Source organism: Neovison vison, chromosome 2 (genome assembly GCF_020171115.1).
Source record: "Neovison vison isolate M4711 chromosome 2, ASM_NN_V1, whole genome shotgun sequence".
Taxonomy (NCBI): Eukaryota; Metazoa; Chordata; class Mammalia; order Carnivora; family Mustelidae; genus Neogale; species Neogale vison.
Window position 1 is genome coordinate 164,883,637 of NC_058092.1, and position 8,126 is coordinate 164,891,762.

Below are 8,126 nucleotides of genomic sequence, written 5' to 3' on the forward strand. Positions count from 1 at the left end.
AATGATGTACTCTATGTTGGCTAACTGAACATAATTAAAAAATAAAAAATAGAATTAGGATAAAGAGAACATTTGACATAAGATCGAGCCCTTAGCAAATTTTTGAATGCACCGTATTTAATCATAGGCAAGACGCGGTACAGCAGATCTCTAGACTTAAGTCAACCAGCAGCCCTGAACCTTGTGCCTTTGACTAAATCCTCTTCGTCTTCCCTCCCCCAGCCTCCGGCCTCCACCATCTCACCCTCTGCTTCTCTCAGTCCAGCTGTTCGAGATTCCTCACACATGCGAGATTGTGCCATTTTATCCCCCCTGGGTGTGGCTTAGTTCACGTAGCAGGCTGTCCCTCACGCTCCCCTAGGTTGTCGCAAATGGCAGAACTTCCTTCTTGTGAAGGCGGAATGGCATCCGGTGATATACACACCCCACATCTCCATCCATCTCTTCCACTGGGGGTCCTTTGTGCTGTTTCCATGTCCTCCCAGTGGTGAATAGTGTGGGATTGCAGACATCTTTATGAGACCCTGAGGCCAATTCCTTTGACTGTGCACTCCGTGGTGGGGGAAACTCCTCAAAAAGTTAAAAATAGCTCTGGGTTGACACTAACTGGGCAGAGATAAGGGGGGGGTGGCAGGCTCTCTCCAAGAGGCTACTATGGCCCTATGCCCCTGTACCCCACCAACCCTGAATCAGGGTGTTTAGTCTCTACTCATCTCCCAAGCAAAGCCCTTCAGCTCCCTGCTGGTTCTGTGAGCTCACTGTATCCTTTACTAAACCCTCCTTTTATGAAAAAAAATTGTCAGATTATGTTGTTCACAGCTAAGAACGCTTCCTGCCACAAGGAAGTGCAGCATCTATAGTCTGGGGTTTACCGGGGTTGCGATTTGGACTGGTCTCACAGTTTCATGACTGAGGAAATCACGGCGTATGTCCCTCAAGATCTGTAAGTTAAAACAGAAGTTGAGTCACACAATCATGGAACGAAGAGGAGTTCTGTGGCTCTGGGGTTTTGATAAACACCTCAAGAACCTGAAGGACATCAAAGGGCTTCGGAGAATTTCAGTCATGTCCCAAGGGCATTTTCATACATGCCTTCCCCATCCTCAGTTGGGAAATCTGTAATGCCATTAAATTATTTATTTTCAGGAACTTTCTGAGCCTGAAACTCTATCTCCAGGGAACGCCAGCCTCTCCCTGGAACAAAAATCCTTCCCATCAAAGGCTGTGTGGGTGGGGTCCTGGGATCCTGCTCTCGCAGGTGCCTCTGTGGGATCTGATTTTTGCTGTCTGTCCTTCATCGCTGGAGGAGGCTCTGGCACAAAACTTCGCTGACACTGGAATGCCCATGACTTGAGTCAGGTGAGGATTTGCGGCAAAGATGAGTCTTTACACTCTTTCTGGCAGCGAGAGAAGAAACTCAAAGCTTGTTCTGAGCGAGATGGGGGCCAATTAGAGGAGCTGACAGGGTCACTGCTGAGGACGGGAACGTTGACAACAATGGCGGGTCGCAGGAGGCACTTGCTGTGGCCAGATATCCTGAGTCCTTCACTGTGTGAATCCTCTCAGCCTCCCTTTGAGTTCGATGCATTATTACCCCATTTTACAGATGGGGAGCCAATGGAGTGGTTAAATGACTTGTCCAAGGTTGCACACCTGCTATAAAGAGTTGATGGTCAGAGTAGCCATTTCAGTGTTAATTTGACTTTTTAAACTATGTGCCTATATTATTTTTGTGATGAAAATTTTTTTCAGATTTTCTATCAGTGTATTTATTTATCAAAGCATCAAATGATTTCAAAATCTTCCTAAAATTCAAGATTTTGACATTTTTAGAAATTTTAGTTTATTTTTTTTTAATTTCTTTTCAGTGTTGTGACTAAAATTTTTTTAAAAATCCCAGTTGAATAGAGGTTTATTTGCTTCCTTTATATTTTGCGGGGCCTAAAAGTTGCAGTATTATGCTTGCAAAAGTTGATGTAAAATTCGATCCAAAGATCTCTATCATGCAGTATTTTGATTGGCGTTATAGGACTGGGCACAAGCTATTAGAAGTGACCTTCTTGTTAGCCAGAACTCCTTGAATTTAATTCTATTCAGGAATCTCAGCTATTGCCTTAATGCATCTTTAAATAGAATTACCAGAATGGTTGGGCACAACCCTACTTGAAACATGACTTGTCTAATTTCTTCTACTTAGTTAAGCAGTACATATTACAGCAGATATCAAGTTGATTTTCAATTAAGTAAGATCTAGTAAAACAAGGACTAACATACACTGGGTTAACTTGTATGTTGTTTTGGTTTTGTTTCGTTTGCCTGTTTTTCCTTTGAGGAATTTCTTATCTATTTTTTTCTCAAAGGAAAGCAGGAAACATGTTAAATGAAAATTATCCATATTATAAGATCTGGAATTTGGATGAAAAAGGCTTTATAAATAACCTTTCTTTTTGAAATATTTGTAATAATTCAAATAATTCCTCATAGCCAGTTGTATCATCTAGAGAAACAAGTTTCCAAGTTTTCATATTTCATACTTACAGAATATTATGTAATATGATGCAGTCTGCTTTATGGGATGAAGCATTTATTTAAATCAGTGACTGTGGCTTATAATGTGCCTTCATTTCTTCTATAGAGATAACATACACGTTTCAAGAGTTGAGCCTTATTGACTGTACACAGGCATATCTTTTTGGAAGAGGAGTAGTGAGTCTGATGAATAGAATAAAGGTTTAGAAATGGATTTTGGCTAATACACACATGTATTATAGAAATGATTTTATTCTATTCTCTAAAACATTATGTATGAGTCTTTTCCCTGGAAATACTTCTTATGCGAGTCAGGCTTCTTCACATATATGCTAATAGATAATGTTCAGTGTGTTACAAACCTAATTTGGTTAATATTTTTTGAGTTTATATTCCAGTTACCTCATTTTAATTTTGATAGATTATAAGATATAAAAACACATGAAACTCTGCATTTTGCCTGGTATGGGCTGTCCATGCATGAACACTACCAATTTTAGCCTACAGTGCCTGTCCCAATGTGTCCAAGAAAAAAATAAAGTCTGGGGCGCCTGGGTGGCTCAGTGGTTTAAGCCTCTGCCTTCAGCTCAGGTCATGATCTCAGGGTCCTGGGATCGAGTACTACATTGGGCTCTCTGCTGGGTAGGGAGCCTGCTTCCCTCTCTCTCTCTCTCTCTCTGCCTGCCTCTCTGTATACTTGTGATCTCTCTGTCAAATAAATAAAAAATCTTAAAAAAAAATATAGTCTGCACTTACATGCAGAAATTCCTCCATCCCTTCCAGAAAGTAAATATTGATCAATATGCATATGTAATAAGAAAGCTTTTTAAAATGTGCCTTTGAAATTTAGTGGTCTGTACAAATGTTCATAGGGTAATACATTTGACGAATATGACTAGTTTATGGTACCAGAGGCTTTGTGGTCAGGTGGTTGAATGTCTTCCTCAAAACGTTTGGGTGAAGTCACACCTGTGAAACTTACGTGGGAGACATGTCCAGCAGGGATGTCCTCTCTGATGACATCACTGCCAGTGGTTATCTTAGTCTCTGAAATTCAAACAGGTAATTGATTGATGCTCCCAAACCATCTATGTGTGGCTCTTTAACTTTACACCAAGTCCCCCAGGACCCAAGGTTTAATCCCAACGTGTGTGTGTGTGTGTGTGTGTGTGTGTGCGCATCCTATACAGCTGAAGAGTACACGGAAATGTGGTTTTCACTTGATATGGGGATGAACAGGAGACTATAAAAGGGTCGAGATCACCTCGAAACACCTGCTGTCTAAACATCCTTATTAGAAGCTGGGTTCCCATGTGATATTTAAAAATCATCAGCGAGTAATCATATTATCAGCTTTAGATCTTAAACTCTTTTATAAGATAACTTCCATATAAAAGAATCGCACTAATTCAATTTCACTCATGTCAGAATGCATTGTCCCCAGTACAGTGCAAATTGCCAGAATCATGCCACAGAATTAAACTGCCAGATACAATAATTGGAAGAATTCACTTTCCAAACATTCTTCCTCTCTCTGTGGCTCTTACGTTTCTTCTTTCTGATGTCTCATTTCTTTTCTTGGCAAGCCCTCTACATAACACAAAGTTTATTTTGTGAATCCCTGTAATCGGGACGTCCATCTCTTCTTTCATCCTTCCCAGTACTTCTGAGGACAGAGTCACTGCCGATGGCAGCGCTGGCTGTTTGTACCATGCTCTTTTGTATTCCCTTCTTTGGAGTGAGCTGGTATCTCCATAAGGAGGATGTGTCCTTCTGCCTGTGTGTGTTGGGGAGAAAGGGGGATTACTATAATTGTTTTTATTCTAAAATAAATGCTCAAAACTTCAGCCCAAATTGTATACAGTTTCCTTGGCATTAACAATGACACTTAAAAATCATACTGAAACCATCCATGGTCTAGAAGGAAAAGGTTTTAAGGGTCTCTTGCCCCTGTGATTCTCCTAACCTTCACTGAAATCAGTAAAACATGGATGTTCACTCCGGAGTTTTATACTTTTAAACAGTATTGACTTTCTGATAAGAAGTCAGATGTTAAGACCTTGGAGCATGGACTCTGGTGAGAGACAAACTATTAGATGCTACTGGTTTAACTTTATAATACAAATTTTTATTTTACCAGCTTTATTGATATATGATTCACATGTGCACCTGCTTGAAGTGCTCAATTCAGTAGTTTCTAGTATATTCACAGAGAAGGCAATCATCCCCACAGTTAATTTCAGGACTTTTTCATCACCTCAAAAAGGAATCCCGTACCCTTGGGAGATGACCCCACATCTCCTCAAGCCCCTGAGACTAAGTCACTACTAATTAACTTTGTTCAAATCTCAGAAATGTTCATGAGTCAACACTTCCATATAAATCTCCAACTGTCTCTGCCAGTACTATTTCAATTTAAGAACTTTATTTTTGAGCATTTTGGGGTTTCTAGAAACACTGAGCAGAATGTACAGAGTTCCCATACACTCCCCTCACCCTCACAACACCTCCATCCCCTTTTTCCTATTTTTAACATGTTGTATGAGTGGTACATTTGTTACAGTTGATGGGCCAATTCTGAAACATTGTTGTTAATTAAAATTTACATTAGGGCTCACTCTTTGTGTTGTACATTCTAGGGGCCTTGACAAATGCATGATGTCATGTATCCACCATCATAGTCTCCTACAGAGTGTCGCTGCCCTAAAATTTCCTCCAATCCTTCTATTCATCATTCCTTCCCTTGTCCTCAGCTCCTGGAAGCCACTGATCTTTTTACCATCTTTATAGTTTTGCTTTTTCCACGATGCCATATGGTTGGGAAAATATAGCATGTAGCCTTTTCAGACAGGCTTCTTACACTTACCAATATACTTCTAGGGCTCCTCTATGCTCTATGTTCTATTTTGCTTGGTAGATCTTTTTTTTTTTTTTTTTTTTAATTGAGGAACACTGTCCTGTTGTCTGTATATTGCCTTGGCTTACCCATTCATCTGTTGAGGGTAGATGCGAAGGAGTATGATTGCTGATCATATGACTAGAGTAAGTTTAATCTTATAAGAGTTTGGCAGCCTGTCTTCCAAAGCAGCCATATCATTTTGCAGATTCACTGGTCTGTGGTTTTCTAGCAGTGTTTAATTTAGTGAAATCCAAATTATCAATTTTTCCCTTCAAGAAGTGTGGTTTTTGTGTTGTGTCTAAAAATCATTGCTCAGCCCTGGATGACCTAGATTTTTCTTCTCTGTTAAATACCTTTGTGTTTTACATTTAGGTCTGTGGTCCTTTTCAAGTGAATTTTTGTGAGAGGCAGCCTTGCCTCTGCTCCTCTAGCAAAGATCAGTTGACTATATATGTGTGGGCCTGTTTCTGGGCTCTCTGTTCAGCTCCATTGATCTTGTCATCCATTCTTTTGCCAATACCACACAGTCTTGATTACTGTAATTTTAGAGTGCATGTGGATGTTAGGTGGTGGCAGTCCTCCAACTTTGCTCTTCTCCTTCAATATTGTTCTGGCTCTTCCTGTTTTTTATGAACTTTGGAATACGTTTGTCAATATCCAGAAAATAACTTGTTGGGGTTTTGATCTAGATTCATTGGATCAATAGACCAAGTTAGGGAGAAGTGACATCCTAACACTTCTTGATCTTTCTATAAAAGGGAGATGAAATCTCTCCATTTATTAAAATGTCCTTTTGATTGTGTCAATTTTATGTCTATTTTGTTAGGTTTATACCCAAGTATTTCATTCTTTGGTGCTATTGTAAATGATGTGTTTTTTAATTTAAAACCCAAGTGTATATTGCTGGTATATTAGAAAGCAATCAACTTTTATATATGAAAATATACCCTGCAATCTTGCCATAATTGTTTTTTGTTACCAGAATTTTTTGTTGATTGTCTCAGATGCTCTGCATAGATGATCACGTCATCCAGGAAAAAAGATAGTTTATTTCTTCTTTTCCAGTCTACATATTCTTTATGTCTTTGTCAAATGTTCTTTCCACGTCTACTGATATGATCAGTCAGTTTTTCTTCTTTAGCCTGTTGAATTGGCAAATTTCACTAATCAAATTGCTAACATCGAACCAGTCTTGCATACCTGGAATAAATTCCTCTTGGTCTTGGTTCTTTTCATATGTTATTGGATTTGATTTGCTAATATTTTTTTGAAGATGTTGGTTTCTATACCCATAAAAGATATTTGTCTGAATGTTTCCTTTTTAAATCATTAATTTTAAATAATTTAAATAATATTTTATAATTATATAACTATCATTATAATTATATAATTACAATGATAATTATATAATTATAACATATAATTTTAACAATATTTTAATAATTTTAATAATAATATTTAAATAATTTTAAATAATATTTTATACATTTTTGATTTTAGGATAATGTCAACCTCGTAGAATACATTTATAGGTATTCATTTTGGTTCTATTTTTTTTTTTGGAAGAGAATTTACTGAATAAGCATACTTTTATCCCCTAAAATGTTTGGTAGAATTCACCAATGAACCCATCTGGCCCTAGTGTTTTCTGTTTGGCAGATTATTAATGACTGATTCAAGTTCTTCAGTAGACCTAGGCCTTTTCAGATTGTCTCTTTCTCTTCATGTGAGTTTTGGTGCTGGAACAGATGCATATGTATGCAAAAAAAAATCTATATAAAGACCATACCTTTCACATATATTAACTTAAAATGCATTATGGAAATAAATATAATCAGTGGAACTTTATCAAAATGAAGAAAGATACTGTTGACAGAATGGCAAGTCAAACCATGGTCTGGGAAAAAAATATTTGCAAAGACATGTATCTGATAAAGGGCTAGTACCCAAAATATACAAATATCATTTGATTCTTGGAACTCTGGAGCACCACCATATTTTTGAAAAATAAAAAAAAATTACAAACATATAATAATTAGGGGCACCTGCGTGGCTCAGTGGGTTAAAGCCTCTGCCTTCTGCTCAGGTCATTATCCCGGGGTCCTGGGATCAAGCCCTGCATCAGGCTCTCTGCTCAGCGGGGAGCCTACGTCCCTTCCTCTCTCTCTGCCTGCCTCTGCCTACCTGTGATCTCTGTCTGTCAAAAAAATAAATAAAATATTTAAAAAAACACAAATATATAATAATTATAGAAATAAATAACAAACTGGTATTTAGAATTAATTTTTGAATGTGATATAAAAAGCTGTTCTTTGATTTGTTTTCACATAAGGCAGATGCAGCGTTTTGCTTGTTTCATTAAAACTATGTAGTTTGATAATATTTTTTAGTCTCATTGGCGGTCTACTGATCCCATGTTAACTTTTATTAATTTCAATAATAATGATTCCCAATGTAGCACTTACAGAGGCATGACCCATTCATATTTTTCAAAAAGATTTTATTATTTGATAGAGGGGCTGGGGGAGAGGCAGAGGCAGAGAGAGAAGCAGACTCGCACTGAGCAGGGAGCCGGGCATCAGGCTCCATCCCACAACCCTGAGATCATGAACCCGAGCTGACACCAAGAGTCCAATGCTGAACTGACAGAGCCCTGGGGCCTGGCCCATTTGTATTTTCAAATATGAGCAAGGACTTC